A 23,279-nucleotide genomic window follows, 5' to 3' on the forward strand; every position below is an offset into this window, starting at 1 on the left:
ACTTTTTTTTGTGTTTGCAAAAATTGTACATGCAGTGTGTAATATTAAGTGTTTATTTTGACGAAGGTGATGTGCATGCTTTTGCATGCGATTTTACCATCGGATTTTTTGCTGTGAGCCCATCAGTATGGGAAACCTACTTGACCGATATGTTAAGCTCATATATGCGTTTATCCTTCCAACTTTTCATCGGTCTGATGGCCGAGAGGGCTAAGGCGACAGTCCTTACTGTTGGTACTGGATTTGAATCCCGTCGGTTGCAACTTTTTTTTGTGTTTGCAGAAATTGTACATGCAGTGTGTAATATTAAGTGTTTATTTTGACGAAGGAAATGTGCATGCTTTTGCATGCGATTTTACCATCGGATTTTTTGCTGTGTACATGTATTCACAGCTAAAAAAATAGTTATCCAGCTGCGTGTAAAAGTGTTGGGTGTAAAATAAATATTGCATTATTTTATGCAATTTTATGTAATTTTACGCCCTGAAATATGTAGTTCATCAGTATGGGAAACCTACTTGAAATTTCAAGAAGATATATGCGTTTATCCTTACAGCTTTTTAGCGGTCTGATGGCCGAGTGGGCTAAGGCGCCAGTCCTTATTGTTGGTGCTGGGTATGAATCCCGTAGGTTGCAACATTTTTTTTGTGTTTGCAAAAAATGTACATGCAGTGTGTAATATTAAGTGTTTATTTTGACGAAGGTGATGTGCATGCTTTTGAATGCGATTTTATAATATAATCGGATTTTTTGCTGTGTACTAACAAGCCTTTAAAATTTTAAACTGAAAACCAGAAAAACGTTGCGCAACCACAATTAGCTTACCAACTGAGTGCATGTGTGTATGTGAGTAAGTGTGATTCCATGCAATCCTGCCTTGTTTACACTACTTTATCTCCCTGCCAGCGAGCCAATGAATCGATGCATGATTTTTCCTCATTATTTTAAATAATGTTATTATTTATTATTTTTCGAACGAATAATTAATTTACGCTCTATCCCCCTCGTTCCATCGCACCCACGAGTTCGGCCCCACTTTTCACATATAATTATTTCGTGTAATTAAAATAACGCCATGTTCATCGCCACAACCAGGGTGTGACTACAAGCTCCAACCGATCCAACCGAAATATTTTCGAAAAAAGAGGCTCCAAGCACTTTTTGTTGAACAAATAAAAAATACTTTTTTTCCATCGAATTTTCATTGGACAGCTCCCGGCTTTTGTGCACAACATGAGATGCATTATCTGGATGGTGCATCTATGTTGTCCCACCACCCCCACCACCACTTTGCCACTTTTTTGCGATCGAAAATTTTGTGTGTGTGCTCCTCTTTTATTTAGTTAGTAATCACCTCCTGCCACCCACAAATTGAAGCACAAAAAAGTGATGATGCAACAAACGGCACGCAGCTAATCCTCTTTTTTTTCGCGTGGCGATTATTATTGCATACATTCGGGGGCTGAGGACATGCAGTTTGAGAGCGCGGTGAAATGATGATTATCCCACCCTCCAAAGTCGCGCAACGAATTTCATTTCAGCTTTTGGTTGTTCCGGTTAAACATCATATTCGAAACCAATTGTGCCATCCTACCCCCGCACACCATCACTCCAAAGTATATCCTTTTCTATATGTGTTTTTAATTTATGTACATGACATAATTATCCTCAGCTCGTGCTTATGGAAATATCGGGCGCACATATGTGGTGCCAATGATTCCATTTGGGAGCGTTGGGAGTGAGCTTAATTATTTTTTTCCCACCCCGCTTTTGTACCCAGCCTAAAGCTCATCAACTTATTGAAAGAGGTGCAATTTTTATGAACAGATCATCCGTCTATATGAAATTTAGCACTAGTTAAAAACGCTTATTTGCTCTGACTTTTCAATGACTAAATTTAAAAATTAATTATTCAAAATTGATTTAAAAAAAAGTCCACGCACACAAATTGTCATAAAACCCAGCAAATTTAATTTAAAATTCTATCAATCAGAAATGCTTGAAACCTAAATTATTCAATTCATTTAGGCAAAAAAAAAAGATAAGCAAAAAAAATCCTGTCGCTGTGCAAAATCTGGATTAAAATTAACGATTTAGTTGCTGGCGATTGCATGTGAAATTAACCATCTGGCTTTGGGAAAAAGGAGGCAAAAACTTGAACAAACTACAGTGTTTGTTTTAATTATGACTTGGATATGCTATTTGGCTGCGGAGTGCAACAAAGTTGGTCCACATCACCGAGCGCTTTTGTTCATGAAAATGGCACTTTCTCCACGTTTTCACCTTATTTATAGAAAAGGCACAATCATTTCGAAAATGTAGATAATGAAACTGTATTCAAAAATAAAATCGCATTTGAGAATTAAGGATCAATTAAGGATTTCTCTTAGAGCCAGTTGATTTTTTTTGTGTAAGGAAAATATTTTCTAATTTCATAAAATTCTATAAACAAAATCTGCCCAACACATTTACAAAGCAAAAAAAAAGTTGTTATCCAGCTGCGTGTAAAAGGCCTGGATGTAAAATAAATGTTGCACTATTATTATGTAATATTACACCCTGAAATATGTAGTCCATCAGTATGGGAAAAACAACTTGACCGAAATGTCACCCTCATATATACGTTTATCCTGACGGCCGAGCGGGCTAAGGCGCCAGTCCTTACTGTTGGTGCTGGGTTTGAATCCCACCGGTTGAAATTTTTTTTTGTGTTTACACAAATTTTACATGCAGTGTTTAATACTAAATTTTATTTTACGAAGGTGATTTACATGCTTTTGCATGCAATTTTACTATCGGATTTTTTGCTGTGTAGCAATGCCGTTATAATATCGTTTATTGGGTGAATATGACGAAAGAATACATTTTACACCATTAATTCGTTCACACAAGTTTTCATACAATTTTGACAGCTGTCAAAAATGTTATTGAAATATTTAAAAATCTGTTTTATTAACGGATTCTTTAATCAACATAGTGTCTTGGGCAAAGTTGGAAATATTGCTAGTTGTTAAATTCGGCTTTTCACAAAACAATTAGATTTTAGCAAAACAACTATTTTTGGAAAATCTTCATTTTAAATATGTGTAAGATGACAAAATATGCTTTGGCACAAGTTGGTCAAAACTAATTTAGCAGTGTTGCCAAACAAATAAATAATTGGAAACATGGAAAAAAAATCAAAAACTCTTAATTTTATTTTTAGATGTAAAATTAAATATGCAATCAAGAGTACTTTATCTAAAATGCGCCACCGTTTTCAAATTGTAGCCAGATCAACTTGTTTTTTTTTTTTTTTGTTGAAACCGTGACTTTTTTTTACCTGTAAAAGTCACGTCACGCATGACCATAACTGAAATTTGTCGAAAAAGATCTCAAAATTTCCTTGAAACACATTGAAGATTGAACCAATGTTTGCTGATATAGTAAAAGTAAATCTTTCCCTGTTCCTGAGGGGAACACCCGTGAAGAGTATCGGGGCCGGCATTTACAAAGCGGATTCAGTGACAGTTTATTATTAATCAACTTAATGTTAACATGTTAAGGTTACTGTTAACATTCCATAGGTTGTCTTCCTAAGGTGTCATGATAAGGTCCAGTTTGTGACGATACACTACCTTCCCTTTACTAAGTAATCGATTCCAGAAGGGAAAAGATCACCAGTTCTTTTGGTCCGAGCCGAGATTTGAACCCCGATCTACCGCTTACGAGGCTGATATACACACAGAAAAAAAAATCATGATAATATTACATCTGGAAAGGGGTACATCTTTTATGTCCGAAAAAAGGTGTAATTTTACCTCTGGAAATGTGTAATTTTACCACTTTTCTGGTGTAATGTCACTTTTTCAGTCTAAATTGAGGTAAAATTACATCATAAAAGTGGTAATATTCAACCTTCCAAAATTACAGCTTCCAAATTTACATTATTTTTTTCTGTGCAGCTTCTGAAAGAAAAGCTTAATTGTTTTTTTTTTGACGTTGCAAAATATTCGCAAAGATCGAACTTTCGGAGAATTTACCTCAAAAACGGTGCACTGTTCCAAAATTGCTGCCAAAAGTAATTTTTGATCCTAAAAACAATTTTGCATTTCAAAATGACATGACGCTTTTTTTTTTCGACCGTTTTTTCAATTGTTTTATATTTTATTCAAAAGTTGACGACGGTTTGTCCATGCAGAGTTGTTTTTTTTTTTTATTTTCTTAAACGCATCTTTCTTATTTTTTTTGGAGATATTTTTGTCCCCCCTCTTGCTGAAACTTCAAAATTTTGTTGAAAAAAAACCAATACGATTTATTGTTTACTATTTAAAATTTATTTTAGAGTTTCTAATGAAATACGGAAATTTTAAATTTACTTTTTCTTAATCATGAATCCATTCGTAACTTGAAAAATTTTCGGAACTAGCATGACATGAAAAAATGTGTAAAGCATTTGTGATACAGTCCAGACTCGATTATTCGAAGGTCTTGGAAACAAACATCACTTCAGAAAATCGAATTACGAAAAAAAATTTTTTCATTGCTTATTTTTGACTGCAAAGCTCAAGTATGACCCCCAAACTACGCTAAAGTTATTAAGAAATTTTAAATCCATGATGGCGGTCAAAATGGCGGTGAGGAAATATTGAAAAAATGGATTTTGATATTTAATAGCCAATTAAATATTTCAATTTGACTAAATTGAATTTGATGTTAAAAGTAAGAAAATAAAAAAAAATGTTCGTGATTTAATTATTCGAGGTCTCATACAAACCTTTGGATAATCGAAACTTCAGATAATCGAGGCTTCGCATAATCGAGTCTAGACTGTACTTTTTGCTTGATAATGTTTGAAACCGAAGTTTAGCATTAAATTTTGTTTTTTACTCCTTCTGACATTGACCACCGGTTGTCAGCAGAATAAAGTTTTTGGTTAAATTATATGAGCATATTCGAAAAAATAAGTAATATTTGACTTAATTGTATTTAATTTAATTTGCATTTATTCCACATTTGTGATAACCAAAAATCAATCAAGTGATCTGAACTTAACAAACTTTTGAATTAATTTTTATCTTCGAGCATTTCCAGCCCAAAAAAAAAAATTAAGGTACATTTTTCTCGACCCTCTCCGATTTCAATGAAACTTTGTAGATATGTTATCCTACGCTTATATAAGCAATTTTTGTGTATATGGAGCCAGTTGCACTCGAAAATGACATTTGAGAAGGGCGTAAGTGTTTTAAATATTTTTGTAATTCGTGATTTAAATATTTATATATCACGAAGCCGATGCATCGTATCACAAATTGCTCAAAGACAAACTTGTAGGAGATTTGACGAGCTTTCCGAAAAGAATTCACTGAAAGAAAAAACAATCCACTTTTATGAGATTTTATGATTTTTATGTTTAAAAATCAAATTTAAAGTTGAGTCCACGATTTTTTTTCGATCAAAATTTTTGTGAAAATAGCCTAGGATGTTACAAAAAGACTCACGAAAAATTCAGAATGGAGCAACTCTCCTAAAAAAATACAAAAATCATTTACTGAAACCGAACACGAGAGTCGATTCTCCAAACAATTTTACATAAAAGTCTCTATATTGACCATTATCCTAAGTCCAATCCTTGTAAAGTTACGGCTTTAAAAATAAAAATGTTGAAAAAATAGGGGTTTTGATGGTTTTTTTTTTGCAATTTCTATATGACAGACTTTATTTGTCAGTCTCGAAAATTACGAGTTCTCGAATTTCCCTTAAGTTTGTCTTCAACCACATTTCAATTGGATGTATGGGCTTACAGATATAAGCTAATTTACTATCTAGGTTACTATACTACACTGAAAAAATATTATGTTTTCAGTTATGAGCAAAGAAGATTCAGTTGATGTTTGAAAAAAACCCGTTCAGAAAGATTCAGAAAATCAAATAAATTCCAGACTGGCGCCAGCACTGCCAGACAGAAATTCGTTCTAGTATTGACTCATCAATTCGATTGTAATGAGAGATGCTAATTAAATTGCAAACCGTGTCACAACCAGATCTGTTCAAATTCGACACTTTGAAACTCCCCAAAACAAGCGTGTCGTTTCCGCAGCCAATTATTAACCAGACGAAGCTACTGTGGTCGGTTTGGGGAACATTTACTGTGGGCCACGTGGGACATGCCGTGACCTGGGACAGATAATTGGGGGAAATTGAACTCCATTATGGACGCAATTACTTAGCTTTGGGGCTTGAAATAGCTGATGAACACATTTGGCTTCGACGTAGAACTCACCTGTAACGAGAGAAAAGTGTAAACAGCCTGGATTAGTAAGGAAGACTAAAAATAGATCTGTATTGAGAAGTATTTCAAAGATTTTCAAAAGTTGAAACCGCACAATCTTAACTTTGCAGCGAACCAGTTACGAACAGAACCCAAACAAACCGGGGGTTTGAAGATTCGGGGAGGTTGCGGCACGTGCCACCCCAAAATGAAGGCCACGAGACCACGGAACCTGCTGCTGCTGTTGCTCTCTTTTTCGTTATTCATCTTGTCTTGCGTTTTCCAGAACAACCCCCTCCCTTTCCAGTTTCCACCTTCCAGTAAAGTGATTGTTCCTTTTTAGAGGGGGGGTCGAGGGAAATTGGTGGAAATGTAAAGAAGATTTGTGTGTGTGTGTGTGTCTGCCTGAATGGGAAAGGTGACGACAAAAGGTTTTTGGAAAAAGTTTGGGGGGCAAAAGGGAAAAGGGGAGAGGCGGGTGTGTGTGTGTTATTTTTAGGGCAAATACCGTTGCTCATGTCTGGCGGCAGCAATGCTGATGATGATGATGACGCGCGCTATACCAAACCCAACCCGGTAATCTCTTACCAATTGCCGTAGGTCAGTTAGGATTGGCTGCCTTTTCGCCGGACGGGTAATCATATGGAAAAGAAGGACGATCCGACGGCTTTTTTTTGCTGGCTCGAGCATTGCTTTGAGCCTCATTCGTTGAAATTATTTGTTTTAAGATCCAGCGTACTATCTCCAAAATGTTTGAAATTATACATTGCTTTTGCTTTAAACAAATTGTGTGGCCGGCAGTGAAATTATGGTAAAGTATAAATTGCAACAGACAGTAATGTTGTTTCAATATTTTGTAAAGGCTCAGCCAAGAATTTATTTATTGCTTAACAGGCTGGTTTCAGAAAGGATAGCAAGTTTCAATTGAGTTTATCTAGTTAAAATCAAATTTTGTGTATCTAAATATCTGAAGCCGCAAGCCAGCTTAATTTAATCGATTAGTAATCAATCTGAAAGGCTTGTAATTCCCGGCTCGATGCCAAACATGTAACACGCTTGGTTACCCCATTCCTACCCTTAAGAAACCACCGCCCCCCTCCCACCACCCTCAACCCTTGTTGCTCGCGCAATTACGCCCCCCGTTTATGATAAAATGAATCGATTTTCCGCCACATTCTGCACACACTCCTGCAGGCTGCCACGTGGATCGAAACTCCGTCGCAAATTTCGCATCGTTTCACTTTCGAATCGAAGACACGTGATCCTGGGGGCACAAAACCCACTTCTACACCAACACAAAGTTGTGTGTGAGTTGTCAAGATTTTGCCCCACGTGCACACATACACAGCGAGTGAACATATTAAATTTAAGCATCAATAAAAGGTAAATCTAAAGTTTCTACGTCGTTAACGGAACTTGCAACGATCTTGGGTTTCTTTGGGAGGGGGATGGTGGCCTCCCCAAAACTTGTCGAGCTTCCTTCGACGAGTTTGCTCAAGTGTTGGTTGCTGTTGTTGTTCGGCAAGATTTCCTCTCGATATTGATGGAGATTCGATAGGGAAGGCGACCCGCTTGGTCTTTTGGAACTTCCGAGAAATATAATCTCGCCGAAGGAGAGCCAAAACGTACGCAGAAGCCATGCTATAGCAAGCGTGGTCTGTTTTGGCTGGAGCAATGGAGAGGCGCTGACCGTTGAACTTTGCCGGTTGGGGGCACACACACTCACACTGTGAACTGTGGTGCAATGTTGTGGAAAATTGAAGAAAAAGAACTAATCTTAGCTATGTCTCAGGATCAGTTTAACTATAATTATAACTGGTTTTAAACTTAATCCGTGCATTCTATTTTTTTTTATTTTTGATTAATTTAAAAAAATGGTAATAAAATTTTTAATAAAGAGGTTCATTAATTTGCAATAGAAGGCCCATCAAAAAATTATTTATCTTAGAAATTACCTGTAAATATTGTTTTTACCATAAATTGAGACAAAATAGCAGTATAAAATATCAAAATGTAAGTGCTCTTATCTTTTGATAAGGTTGTCAGCTTTTCTTAATCTCTGAATCATTGAAAACACCTTTCAACATGTTACATGGGGCGGTGTGGTTTCAGGCCGTTCAACAATCTTCGTTTTTGAAATCGTCTTATTTTTTGAAAAATGATAATTGAAAATAAAATTGAGAAAACACTTGACATTTTTTTAAATCAAATGATAAATTTAATTTGCAATTGAGAAATACTTTTGAGTAATTTCGGTTAGAGACCTGTTTGGTTTTTCAAAGAATGACAATTACAGGACGATATTTTGATCGATTTGGTGTCTTCGGCAAAGTTGCAACTATGGATAAGGACTACACTGAACAAAATGATACACGGTAAAAAATTGGTGATTTTTAATTTAACATTTTGTCACTTAAACTTGATTTGCATTTTTTTTATATGTTTTTGGGGACATCAAATGCCAACTTTTCCAAAATTTCCAGGTTGTGCAAAAAGTCTTTCGCCGAGTGATTTTTATAATCAATACTGATTAAAAATATCGAAAGATTGGTCGCACAAATTTTTCAACTTCATTTTTTATGTAAAATCATATTTGCAATCAATAAGTACTCTAGCGGAATTTAGATAAAGCGCACAATTTTCAAGTTATACCCATTTTTAAGGTAACTTTTTTGAAAATAGTCGCAGTTTTTCATTTTTTTTTAAATTAGTGCGCATGTTTGCCCATTTTTGAAAAAACATATTTTTGAAAAGCTGAGAAAATTCTTTATACTTTGCCTTCTTGAACTTTGTTGATACGACCCTTAGTTGATGAGATATTGCCATGCAAAGGTTTAAAAACAGGAAAATTGATTTTTTTTAAGTCTCACCCAAACAACCCACCATTTTCTAATTTCGATATCTCAGCAACTAATGGTCCGATTTTCAATGTTAAAATATGAAACATTTGTGAAATTTTCCGATCTTTTCGAAAACATTATTTTCAAAATTTTCAAATCAAGACTAACATTTTAAAAGGGCGTAATATTGAATGTTTGGTCCTTTTGAAATGTTTTGAAAATATTTTTTTCGAAAAGATCGGAAAATTTCATATTTTAACATTGAAAATCGGACCATTAGTTGCTGAGATATCGACATTGAAAAATGGTGGATTGTTTGGGTGAGACTTAGAAAACATCAATTTTCCTGTTTTTAAACCTTTGCATTGCAATATCTTAGCAACTAAAGGTCATATCAACAAAAATCGAAGAAGCAAAATATAGAGAATTTTCTCAGCTTTTCAAAAATATTTTTTCTAAAAAAGTGCAAACATGTCCACTAATTTAAAAAAATCAAAAACTGCGACTATTTGTAAAAAAGTCACTTAAATATGGATTTAACTTGAAAACGGTGCACTTTATCAAAATTTCACTGAAGTACTTTTTGATTGCAAATTTGATTTTACATCGAAAAATGAAGTTAAACAATTTTTGCGACCAAAATTTCGATTTTTTGAAAAAATCAGTATTGATTAAAAAATTCATAACTCGGTCAATGATTTTTTGCACAACCTGGAAATTTCTGAAAAGTTGGCATTTTATGTCCTCTAAAACATATCAAAAAATTAAAAAAAATGAAAATAGTGTTTTTTTGCTAATCAAGTTTTAGTGATAAAAAGTTAAATAAAAAAATCACCAAATTTTTTTTACCGTGTATTATTTTTTTCCAGTGTACAGTATGTAAAAAAAGTATTTACACCCCTTGGGCACTATGCACATTTTGTGATGAAACATGTAAAAAATTTAAAGTTTGACAGGAACCTAGTACTATGTTTTGTTCAGAAACTCATGCCAAACATTTTGCTACAAAAACTCATGAAAAGATGATTTCTATAAAAGTTATATAACAAATACTATTACGAAAATAAAAGGTGCAAAAATTTTGTACACCTTTCGAAAAATTAACATAAATAATGTTATTTGTTGACAAATCACCATAAATCCAGTCTCCCAACTCCAAATAGGCATCCTTGACTGATTAAAAAAATAATTTGGATTGAATATAAAGTTTACTAACTACTTAGTATAAAAGTTTATACAACTCTGGAAATTCTATATAAAACTTATCTAAACTTTATTTTGCAAACTTTTAATTCAACTAAATGTCAATATATTGCCATATAATTGCTAAATAAACATTTTGGAGTGGGTATAACACCGTTTTGAGGGTATTTGTATCGATAGAATAGATTTTTCGTTGGAATTTCGTACCAACCCGGAATTACGTCGTAGGAAAATCCGCCGGCATCCGAACCGGTCCACGATTCACAAGTTAACCTATGTGAAATCGGAAAGGACATAAAATTTCCGATCTTTTGATACCCAAACATCTAGGTTTTCTTTAAAACCTACGTTTTTAAATACCTAAGCAAAAACGTTGTTATGGTTTTGTTTGAGCAATCTGCCAAAAATGTATGGAATTTCGTAATTTTTGTTCTCGTGGATCAAACTTACTTTTTGCCCAGGTATTTAAAAACGTAGGTTTTAAAGAAAACGTAGATGTTTGGGTATCAAAAGATCGGAAATTTTATGCCCTTTCCGATTCCACATAGGTTGACTTGTGAATCGTGGACCGGTTCGGATGCCGGCGGATTTTCCTACGACGTAATTCCGGGTTGGTACGAAATTCCAACGAAAAATCTATTCTATCGATACAAATACCCCAAACGGTGTTATACCCACTCCAAAATGTTTATTTAGCAATTATATGGTAATATATTGACATTTAGTTGAATTAAAAGTTTGCAAAATAAAGTTTAGATAAGTTTTATATAGAATTTCCAGAGTTATATAAACTTTTATACTAAGTAGTTAGTAAACTTTATATTCAATCCAAATTATTTTTTTAATCAGTCAAGGATGCCTATTTGGAGTTGGGAGACTGGATTTATGGTGATTTGTCAACAAATAACATTATTTATGTTAATTTTTTGAAAGGTGTACATACTTTTTTTGCGCTTTTTTATTTTCGTAATAGTATTTGTTATATAACTTATTATAGAAATCATCTTTTCATGAGCTTTTTGTAGCAAAATGTTTGGCATGAGTTTTTGAACAAAACGTAGTACTAGGTTCCTGTCAAACTTTAAATTTTTTACATGTTTCATCACAAAATGTGCATAGTGCCCAAGGGGTGTAAATACTTTTTTTACATACTGTAGTCCATATCCATACCTACAACTTTGCCGAAGACACCAAATCGATCAAAAAATGCCTTCAAAAGATACAGATTTTAGAATTTTCATACATTATTTTTGTATGGACAGCTGCCAAATTTGTATGGAACATTATATGGACAAACTAATGATGCAAAATGGCTTCTTTGGGCATTCCAAAGGCACCAAAAAAGTTTCAACCGGATTAAAAAATACAAAAATTAAAATTAAAGAAAAAAGACCGATTCCGTAGAGAACTGCTCATTTGCAACACTAGTTTATTCATTTGATTACATAAAAAGAACCTAATAAGAATAATTTTATGTTTTTTTTTTACTTTTTCAATTTTTTTTTATCAAACATTGGTTCCGGCCCGTCACTGTTTCAGAAAAATCAGATTTGGCCCGCAGGGCCAAAAGGTTGGGCACCCCTGTTTTAAATCAATAGAGAAATGTAATGAGTTACGTATCGTTAATCTAAAACATCGACTACTGATACCCTTCAATACTGAATTGAGTAAAACCTCTCTTATTTGCAAAAAGGGAACGATTCAAGTAGCATTTCAACCACATTGTATAAATTCGTAACCAGATGACGCCGTTTCTAACAAAATGTTCAAAATGTGTATCGAGCGAAAAATTCCAAAACAATTCCATTGTGCCACAAAATCACCAGCAGCTTCAACGATTCGACAGAATCGGTGACTTGGCCGGAACACAACCAAATAGAACAACAACAAAAACGAAAGAAAACTCCTGGCGACAGGAAGTACGATTCCTCGAGGATCGGAGCCCAGGTCTTACGAAAGAATGGCAAGATAAATAAATTTCTGGCGCAAACATCTCTCCGACGGCCCAGAAGGAAGGCGTCTCTTCTTTGTCTTCTTCCATCGCCTTCACCTGGGTCTTGAATTCGCCATCGGAATCCTCAACTCTTGGAAACGGACGAGTCTTCCCTCTTCGCAGTGGAATCAACTTTGTCCAAGGATATTTGTCGAGTAGAAGAAGCTCCCCCATTTGTATTGGTACCACCCACCCCCAACACGAGTTTTCCTATGTATTTGTGCTAGCATGTTTGTGTGTGCTGTGCTCTGCCAACCACACCGACATAAATGGAAAAGTTTAATCTCGCCCCCACCCCCTCCCTTGTCTTTCGTCCAAACTCCCCATCTATGCCAAGCCTTAACGAAATCAGTCTTATGTAAAATGTCGACCAGCGGCTTCTGTTTCTGCTTCTGCCGTAAGACGATGGCACCACCCAGTGAGGGGCAGAACCACCCAATGCTGCAAGGAAAGGCGCACAACAACAAGGAGCAAGCAGTTCAAAAGAAGAAAACGAAGAAGCAGCGGCAGGATTTCCTTTCGTTTCGAGCAAGTTTCTCTTTCTTCTGAGAAGTGGCGGCAGCTGAAGCAGTGTTGTGTTGTGGTGGGTGGAAATGGTGGGTGGGACTAGTGGGTGCAAGTGGTAGGACGATGGCACACAAAGCAATGAACCTTGAAGGTGAAGCTCCTTCCTTCGAGCTGGGACAGAGTCTTGGTTTTTCAGTAGGGTAAGGGACGAAGAATTGGGCGAGGGTAATTACTAATTAAAGAATATTGGTTTTGTTTAGGATATGAGGCATCTTTGAATCTAAAGTCTCTTTTAATTATCTCTTGAAAACATTTTTTTTCTGTTAATTTATGATCTTCAAAACGCATTGAAAAGAACTACTCTTTTGGGAAAATTACAAGTTTAGAAATTATACTTTTTTCATGCGATTTTACAATATGTTGAGATTTTTTTCTGGTGCCAAAATTGGCTATGTTTCTCCTTCATATCACCTGCTTCTTATTTCTAAATAAGTATGCAGTAGGGTGCCCAGAAAAAATGACCCCCTGCTCCACAAACGGAAAACGGTTTATTGGGTTATTTTAAGCATCTGTGCAAATTTTGAGCGAAATTGGTTGAGATTAACCCATTGATACCCGAGCCTAAAGCTGGCGAAAAAAATGTTTTTCATACAAAAATGACTTTTTTAAATCGCTAATAACTTTTCAGGATTAAGTTTTACAGCTTTGGTATGTTCTACAAAGTTGTAGAGCATTAAATTTACAATGAGAATCTCACTTTTGGGAATATTTGGATGGAATTAACGCGCGCCGTGCAGACCAAACCGTAAGAAAAATGGGTTTTCCATACATTTTTTCAATCTTTCCCATACAAAGTTTACCCCCGAGTATCAATGGGTAAATGTTAACCAATTTTGCTCATATTTGGCCCAGGGTCCTGAAATAGCTCAAGGAACAATATTCAGTTTGTGGAGCGAGGTTTTAAGAAAAAGTCCCATATTCTGGGCACCCTAGTATGCAGTCATTTTGGTTATGTTGAACATAATGTTTTGACGAACTTTGTTGCGAAATGACACTCAACGATAGAATTTTGTATCAAAAATGTGAAAAACTGTTTCAAAAATCGAAAACGTGGCTAGAAAAACATGAACTACGCAGTTATATTAGACAAAAGGTAATGATTAGAGATTGTGAATACTGTGAAAAATCAAAAAAAGCAAAGAAGATTAATTCCAATAAAAATATTAAAAATTATAGAACAATAAAAAAATCGAGCAAACTAAAGTTTTTCGAAGAACAAAAGTTGCTCCTAAACACAAAAAAAACAAATAAAATCGCAGTATAGAGTTAAGAAATTTCTCCGAATTCATACAAAGATATGAATTTGGAACAGTAGTTTTCTTTATGTAGAAGAATGATTTATTATAGTTGATGGTGCAACAAATATTTTGAAGCTGGGGTTTAAATCTTTGGCGAAAAAAGTAAATACAGTTTGAGATGTGAATTTCAAACATTTCAACAGAGTACTAAATATTTTAGATTTGAAGAAAAAAACAAACATCAAGTATCGTTACTCTTTCAGAGGATTATAAATAACTTAAGGGGTTACATACATATTTGGAAACACAAAATTTCATATTACAGAAAATTTATTGAATCCACTAAAAAGATTATTTTCAATCACTGTTGAAAGTTTGATGAAAATATTTCAAGATTAAACTGAGTAAGAGACGATTTGAGCCCAAATTGGCTAAAATTTGAGGTGAAGACTCTCAAGACATATTCCTTGTGCATGACGAAGCCCGTTTTCACCAAAATTTTGAGCCAATTTGGTCGTAACAGTGTTGAGATAACGCGGTACCCGTTTTTTGAAACTGCTAACTTAAAATAGCTATATCTCAGCAAAGAATAGATGAAAATGTCTATTTTACCTCTGACATTTTTGCTGATTTACATGTGTGTTACCTCTAAAAAATGATAAATAAAAAAAAGCTTTAAAATCTTAACCTTAAATAAAAAAGATATTCAGGTTAAAAATTGTTTTGAAACATGTTTTTATACAATATTTTGACACTTTTTTCAACAAAATAATAATACAACTAAAATTTAATTTGAAAACGATATTTAAAAAAAGGGTTATTAAAAAATTAAAATTCGAAAAAGTTATTAAAATAACCATGATTGAGTAGGTATTATTATACAAAAGAATGTAATTAAACCAAAGATTTAATTTTAAAACATTTATCGTAATAATAGTTTGCGAAAAATGATAAGGTTTCTAAATAAAGGACTATTGGAAAAAAATCGGAACAAGTGATAATTTAAGAAAATTTTCTCAGTCAATCTCACAAACAATAAAAACAATAGTTCTAAAGAGATTTCTGAAAAGAACAACAAATAAAAATATTACCAATATTTTTTTAAAAATTGTATTTTTAACGAAAACTAGAATCTCTGTAGATTTTGAATTTATGCTTCTCAACAATATTTTACAGTGATTTGTGTTATGAAATTGTCTTCCCCGCCACCTAAAACTTTGTTAAAGACACCATATCGATCAGACAATCTTTTCCCTAGAATCTGTCTTTCGAGTATTTACGATCTATCTTTGTATGGACATCTGCCAAATGTATAGACGAACCAATCAAAAAGTATATCGTATTTCGTAAAATTTCGTAAATCGGTAAATTTTGTAGAAAATTACTGTACTGTTTTCCTAATTTTTTCGGTTTTGAAATAGGCCCTTAATATCTTTAGTTAAAATCACCGTTTTTTTTAACAGCGCAAATTAAAGTTTTTAAGAAGTTTTTTATTTTCATTTTTTGATTTTTTATTTGAGCTGTCGAAGGTTTAACAAGTGCTTAAAAAACATTGGATGATGTATCTAATTTCGTCCCAAAACTAAATCAAGAGATAGAGCCGAATTAATAAAACAAACATAAAACAAAAAAAAAATCAAATGAACTAGAACCCTACCCCCTTAATACACAGTAAAACATTGTGTAAATTTGGAAGGTTCAATATTACCTCTTTTATGATGTAATTTTACCTCAATTATGACTAAAAAAATGACATTAATCCAGAATAATGGTAAAATTACACATTTTCAGAGGAAAAATGACACAGTTTTTTCCAACATAAAAGATGTATCTCTCTCTACGAAATCGGTCTTTGTTTTGAGAATTTTAATTTTTGTATTTTTAAATCCGGCTGAAACTTTTTTGCTTCGGTATGCCCAAAGATGCCATTTTGCATGATTAGTTTGTCCATATAATTTTCCATGCAAATTTGGCAGCTGGCCATACAAAAATGATTTATGAAAATTCAAAAATCTGCATCTTCGGAAGGAATTTTTTGATCGATTTGGTGTCTTCCGCAAAGTTGTAGGTATGGATAAAGACTACACTAAAAAAATGATACACGGTTGAATATTTTTGGTGATTTTCAATTTAACTTTTTGTCGCTAAAGCTTGATTTGCAAAAAAATACTATTTTTAATTTTTGTAGCTTTTTGAAAATAGTCGAAGCTTTCATTTTTTTTAATTAGTGCACATTTTTGCCCATTTTTGAAAAAATATTTAATTCTCTTTATTTTGCTTTTTTGAACTTTGTTCAAACGACCCTTAGTTGGTGAGATATTGCCATGATAGTGATTTAAAACAAGAAAATTGATGTTTTCTATGTCTCACCCAAGCAACCCACCATTTTCTAATGTCGATATCTCAGTAACTAATGATCCAATTTTCAATGTTAAAATATGAAACATTCGTGAAATTTTCCGATCTTTTCGATAACAGTATATTCATTTTTTTTAAATCAAGACTAACATTTCAAAAGGGCCAAGCATTGAATATTACGCCATTTTGGAATGTTAGTCATGATTTAGAATTTTTGAAAATATTGTTTTCGAAAAGATCGGAAACTTTTTTACGGTGTATCATTTATTTTCAGTGAAGTCCTTATCCATACCTACAACTTTGCCGAAGACACCAAATCGATCAAAAAATTCCTTCCGAAGATACAGATTTTCAACTTTTCATGAATCATTTTTGTATGGAAAGTAGCCAAATTTGTATGGAAAATTATATGGACAAACTAATGATGCAAAATGGCTTCTTTGGGCATACCGAAGGCACCCAAAATGATGTAGATGATGTATTAACCATTTGTTTTTACTGTGTAGTACTAGGCCTAAAAAGACATTTGTCCCAAAATTTATGCTTATCAATATTGTTCATTAATTTTGAATATCTGATTTTATAAAAAAAAAGTCAAATATTTTATTATTCAATCAAACTATTTTATTTTAAAGTTGAAGGTTTATTTTTCAAGCTGACAAAAACATTTTGTATTTTTCAATAACAAATCTAAATGTATGAAAAAACTTAATACAGTTTTACGAAAATTTTCGGGGCTTTACTTCCAAAGGAGCAAGCACAGAAGCTATTTCCCCCCAAAGACAGATGATTGCCACACACAAGAAGAAAGAGAAAAACAGTAAAAGCAAGAAAATATTTTTGCTTGCGTGGAATTTCGCCCCTTTTTCCTGTGAACATTTTCCGACAACCAGTCCAGACCAACAATCCACCCACCCAAAGGGAGGGGGCGGGGTCCGAAGAGCTTTCTGGGCGGAAGAAGAAGAAAGCAAGCAGGGGAGAAAAAGCTTTTCCGCTGGCGGAGTTCTTTTGCAAGAAAAATGTGTTATTCCGTCTGTTTTGGAAAATGTATGCGATTTGTAAGCAGTTTTTTTTATACGTTTGGTGTGTTTTTCGAGGAGCCGGTTTTCGTCTGGTTATGAGCGATGGCAGGTTGCTTCCGAGAAAGGGCGATTTGTCTCCGGCGGAATAAAAAAGAGTAGAATTTGGTAGCATTTGTAATAGAATATTAGAGGAAAGTAAAAATAAAATTGAGGGTACAAAAGCCAACTCAATTGACTGGAAACCATCAATTGAACTCATCTAAGATTCAAACCGGTAAATGCACTAATTACGAATCGAATGCATGATTGATGGAGTTTATCAGCAATTCAAATCAGAACACAATCATCAACCCTGACCGTGAATCGTGCGCCGGCCAACACTAGACGGCCACAGGCAGTCTGGAAATTGGAATTTTGAGTGAAAGCTTTGCATAACCATAAGGTTAGTAGCACCCAAACTCGCCCTCCCCCATCCACACTATCGATGAATCCAAAAATACGCCAAATTCGACAAAAAACATCCCTCTGAGGGAAGAGCCGGAAATGCGCTCCGAAATTCGACCTAGAAAACACTTTTCACCAGGTCCGGGCACACGTACGCACACGCCTGCTGTATGTGTGACGGAGTGCGTTATCCTGGAAATTGTTGGACGTTCCTGAAGGTACGGCGGCAGGACTAAATTTACGATATTTTGTATTTATTTGTGCTTCATGCGTATACGCACGGCGCTACCTTGTGCGTTGGTCCGAGGATTCTGCACGTGTTATTTGGAGCAAAAGGTCTTTTGGCCTTTTCAGGAATTCTGTGCTAGTGGAGAGATTGATTTTAATACATCTCAAAGCAGACCTTAAATTTGAACATTTAGATCAAATAATATTTAACACTCCAATATTTAACATGTATAGGTCATCACTGACATTTTAAAGTTATCGCAGTTTTAGTGAAAAAAGTCGATTTTTTCCCGTTTTCGTCATTTTCCCATTTTTGCGCGTGGCGCGTCGAAAACCCTAGTTCTTATTTTCAAAGCATTTTATGTTTTCATTCAACCTTTTCAAATATTAAGCTAGATTTTTGAAACTTCTTACTATTTTTCCTAAATAGTCAAACTAATCACCTTTCTTTTGCGTCTAGGACAGCTAAAATCGAATGAAATGGCGCGGAGATATTGTTTTTTGAAAAAAAAAAAAATTGCCATTTTTCGAACAACCCTAAAACGGCGTAGGTCACCCTAATGGCCAAACAAAAAAATACGGGTCTAATTATTTCGGCCAAGGATCCCCCAGAAAAATTTTGAGCCCGATCGGAGAACTTTTTTTTCGAATCATGCTGTTTTCGTGGGGAATTGCTGTATATTTATATTTTTGCTATTGTATGTAATTTTCCCTTTTATTTTTTTATTTTTTGAAAGTTCAAATAAACATCAGTTCATTGAGTATTTCTCCACTCCCATTTTTAAAATAGCTATATCTCGGAAATTATTGGTTCGATTTTCAAAAAAAAAAAAAATTTTAAAAAAAAATGTTAAAAAATATTTGTTTTTTAGTCAAATTTTCTCCTAATTAAAAATCTAGCTCAATATTTTAAAATGTTAAAACCGGTTTTAAAGGATACAATTTATTTAAAAAAAAGTCGAAACTATTTTATAAGAAACAACAGAAATCATCCAATCAAATAAAATAGTTGCTGGGCAAACTAGGGGACATTGAGAAAAGCCTGGTAGTCACACGATTTTCATTTTTTTCCACAAAAAAATCAATTTACTTACATTTGTATTTTTTGAATATTTAGATGTTTTTAAGGACAAAAAACCGCAACTTTTAAATCTCAATAAATCTCAATAATTATAATAAAAGGATTTTTAGTCGGAAATTTGTTTATCTTCAGTTTTTTATGTAAAAATAAATTTGCAATCGAAGAACTTTACAGATTTTGTGTTAGCCAAAATGCCACTGAAGGTTTAATTTCTAATAAATTACTGTTTTTATTTTTTTAAAATAAAGTCCATTTAAAAAAAAAATCTTCGAAAAGTTATGAAAATTCGAAAAAAATAATATATAGCAAGAGCGTCAAATTTACCGGGGATACAAAATTCCCGGGAACGGGAAATTTTCAATTTTTTTCCCGGGAATGATTTATTATTTTTTAAATCAAGGTGTTTGGAAATTGAGTAAGATCTATGCTTTTAAATTTGGCTCTCTGACCAATTCGAGAGAACATACTTATGAATAACATTGATAGATAAAGTTAAAATAAAAAAATGTAACGCAAAAATTAAGTTTTTCACGGCAAATACCATTTCCCAGAACACTTTTTACCTGGTTTTAACTTATCAATAAAAATATAGTCATTAAATTTAGCTAAATAATCTAACTTCTCGTGCTTTTTTAATTTAACCACTATTTCATGAAATCACAACAAGTTTTCAAAATATTTGTAGCAAGTTTTTAAATATGTTTGCATTTTTTGGGCACCTTCCACCTTTCACCGAAGATGTTTTTTCGATTTTTTCATTTGTTTTTTTTTAAAGGTTAAAAAAAAACAAAAATAGTTTATCTTCATTCCCTTAAAACGTTATTTGTGTTGCCCAACAAATAAGCAAGATCTATACTTAGTTTCTTCAGACATTAATATTATCTGAATCAAACCTTGACATGCAATTTACAAACAAGCTGATTAGTTCAATATGAACAGTAGGGTGCCCAGAAAAAATGACCCCCTGCTCCACAAGCGGAAAACGGGTTTTCGGACATCTGTGTAAATTTTGAGTGAAATTGGTTGAGATTAACCCATTGATACCCGAGCCCGAAGTTGGCGAAAAATATGTTTTTCATACAAAAATGACTTTTTTAAATCGCTAATAACTTTTCAGGATCGAGTTTTACAGCTTTGGTATGTTCTACAAAGTTGTAGAGCATTAAATTTTCAATAAGAATCTCACTTTTGAGAATATTTGGATGCAGACCAAACCGTAAGAAACTTAGGTTTTCCATACATTTTTTCGATTTTTCCCATACAAACTTCACCTCCGAGTATCAATGGGTAAATGATGACCGATTTTGCTCATATTTGGCCCAGAGTCCTAAAATAGGTCAAGGAACAATATTCAGCTTGTGGAGCGAGGTTTTGAGAAAAAGTCCCGTATTCTGGGCACCCTAATGAACAGTCGATTGAAATGAATAAAATTAAATATGGTTCTCTCATTATTTTTATTGTCTATTTCCAAAATATTGTTGCCAAAAAGTTGGAAAATTAAAACTTTCGCTTTAATCCAAAGAATTCCCGGGAAATTTACAAATTTCCCGGGAAACGGGAAATACTTTTTTCCGGGAATTCCCGGGAATTTTTTTTTCCCGGGTCGGGAAATTGGACGCTCTATATTTGGCCCATTGAAAAAGTTAGTCCTGGTCTAAAAAATTAAAAAAAATCATAAAGATCATAAAATTTAACAAATGTTTCATTATTTTAAACATTGAATATTGGACCATTTAGTTGCTGAGATATTGGTCATAGAAAAGGTGGGAATGTTTGGAATGATACTGCAAAAATATCAATTTTCTTAATTCTTTTCCATTTATTCGCTGTATTTCAGCAACTAGAGGTCCAATCTCCAAATGTCCAAATGTCTCTTAGGCAATTTTATTGGAAATTTTGTCAACTTTTCGAAAAAATGTAAATTTAGGAATGGACAATTTTGGGCACTTTTTTAAAACATCCAAAAACAAGGTTTTTTCCGTTTAAATTTAAAAAAAATGTGGCTTTATCTTCAAACAATGCACTTTATCAACAAATTTGTAAAGAATTATTTGATTGCAAATTTGATTTTACTGAAGAAAAAAAAATTGCTAGAATTTCTATTTTATCCGAAAAACACATTTAAAAAAATCTAGCTCAAAAGTTGTCGTTTTTAGTCCCCAAAAATGTTTTCAAAATCATGTTGGTAAATTGATATTTTGTAAAAAAAATATTTAAAAAATTGGAAAAAAAACTCGGGCACCTACAACTTTGCCCAAGACAACAAATCGATCAGGAACATTCCTTCAAAAGTTACTGATTTTCGAATATTTACGTATCATTTTTGTAAGGACAGTTGCCATCATGGAGACTTGTATGGGTGTACCAATGACAATATGGCTTCTTTGGTCATAGGGATAGACTCTTCAAAGTTTAAACCAATAAAAAAAATAAAAAAATATGGTTCAAATCAGCTGATTTTGTAGAGAATTACTCAGCTTTTCAAAAATATTTCTGAAAAATTTCACGAACCACATTACTTATTATCAGCACTTTTCATCTGAAATAATAATATCTGGTATTATTTATTTATTTATTTATTTAATAAATTACATGTAAGTCTCGATTACATTTGGTCTTGATAGTATATGTTAATTTTAGACTTTAAACAAGCTTGCCAGATTTTCGGAGTGCCTTTTAATGAAATTTCTGCCATAGCTTGTATGCAGAGAATCTAACCGGAATCAAATGCTTCATGCGGTTGAAATTGGAACTGGAGCATTGGAAACAAACTGATGCCAATTTGCCGCCAAATCCACGCTCTACAACTGAATTGTGAAAATATACTGAGGCAATCATTGCAAGAAGCCAAACCCCACGGGGGACTCCACGTACCTTGGCTTGTACTAGCGCCATCGTTGAAGCCACATGCTGACTTCAAGACGATGCCATTGCCGGCGTGGGTTGCCCCCGGGATCTGCATCTGCAACTCCAGACACGATGATTCTGGCGAGCTATAAAATTACCTTCCAGCCACAATTTGACGGCGAAGCCGTCAGCATTGTTGCTGTTGTTCAAAAGCCCGCACTTCTCCAAACGACCTTGACACAGACCTAGTTTTCAACGAAGGGCTCTCCCCCCCCTCCAGCCCGCTCCCAACCTCCTCACGACGATGCCGACTACCTCCCAACGTGGTTCACATATTAAGGGAGGAGAACCCGCAGCTCGACCGTATACCGAAAGCTGTAGTCGTCATCATCAACGGCGCCGTATTCACAAAGCCTCCTCCCTCCCTCCACACCGCAACCTGGGAGGAGCATGTTTCAGAAAACGGTCGACGGAACGACGAAACCGGCCGCCCGGTTGAGGCCAATTCGCTCTCCAGTTGCAGCAGCGCAGGGTGGGGGGGGGGGGGGGGCATGTTTATTTATTTATATTTATTCCGACCGTACGAATTTTCCGGCTTCCACCAACTCTCACCACACCGGTCGTCGTTTTGGGGGGAGAGGGCGGGGGATATTGGCAGAACATCAGACGGTTTGTTATTTTGCTGGCCGAGGTCCGGAGAGGGCGGAAGAACGAACGCAACCAGCATCATCAGGTGCAGTAAAGCTGCTCGAAGAAATACTGACCAAATTTTGGGTTTGAAGTAGCAACAGGTTGTTGGAGGAGTGTGTGGCGGGGAAAAAGTGGGCCACATCAAGCTTTAACCATTGCTGTGCTTTATTTTGACTTTTTTCAAATCCTAAATATCCAATCTAGAAGTTTGCTAGGCAGGCCTGTTTAGTAATCAGAATTTGTTTTGGAAATCTCTGAAAGTTTTATCATAACAAAGTTAAACTTATCATTCTTTAAAAGAGTATCGACAAGTTTAACTTTACAAAATTCATTTCAAAAGTGATTCGAAAACTTGTGATTTCGATGTCGCTTATTTACTTTAAATCAACCAAGTTTCCAGTTTTGTTTTCAGGAATGGAGTTCCATAAGTCACTATCTATAAATTGTGAAGTTTAGTAAAGTACTTTAAAGTTATGCTAAAAAACGATTCCGGCTAAAGTCAGGAAGATTGTAAAAAG

The 23,279-nt window shown here is 34.3% G+C and overlaps 1 protein-coding gene across 1 annotated transcript in view; it reads right to left on the reverse strand.

The window, feature by feature from the left end:
- The window catches only part of LOC6042957 (trithorax group protein osa), a 292,090-nt gene that overhangs the window by 140,004 nt on the left and 128,807 nt on the right, over nt 1-23,279 (reverse strand).

This window comes from Culex quinquefasciatus, chromosome 3, assembly GCF_015732765.1.
Source record: "Culex quinquefasciatus strain JHB chromosome 3, VPISU_Cqui_1.0_pri_paternal, whole genome shotgun sequence".
NCBI lineage: Eukaryota > Metazoa > Arthropoda > Insecta > Diptera > Culicidae > Culex > Culex quinquefasciatus.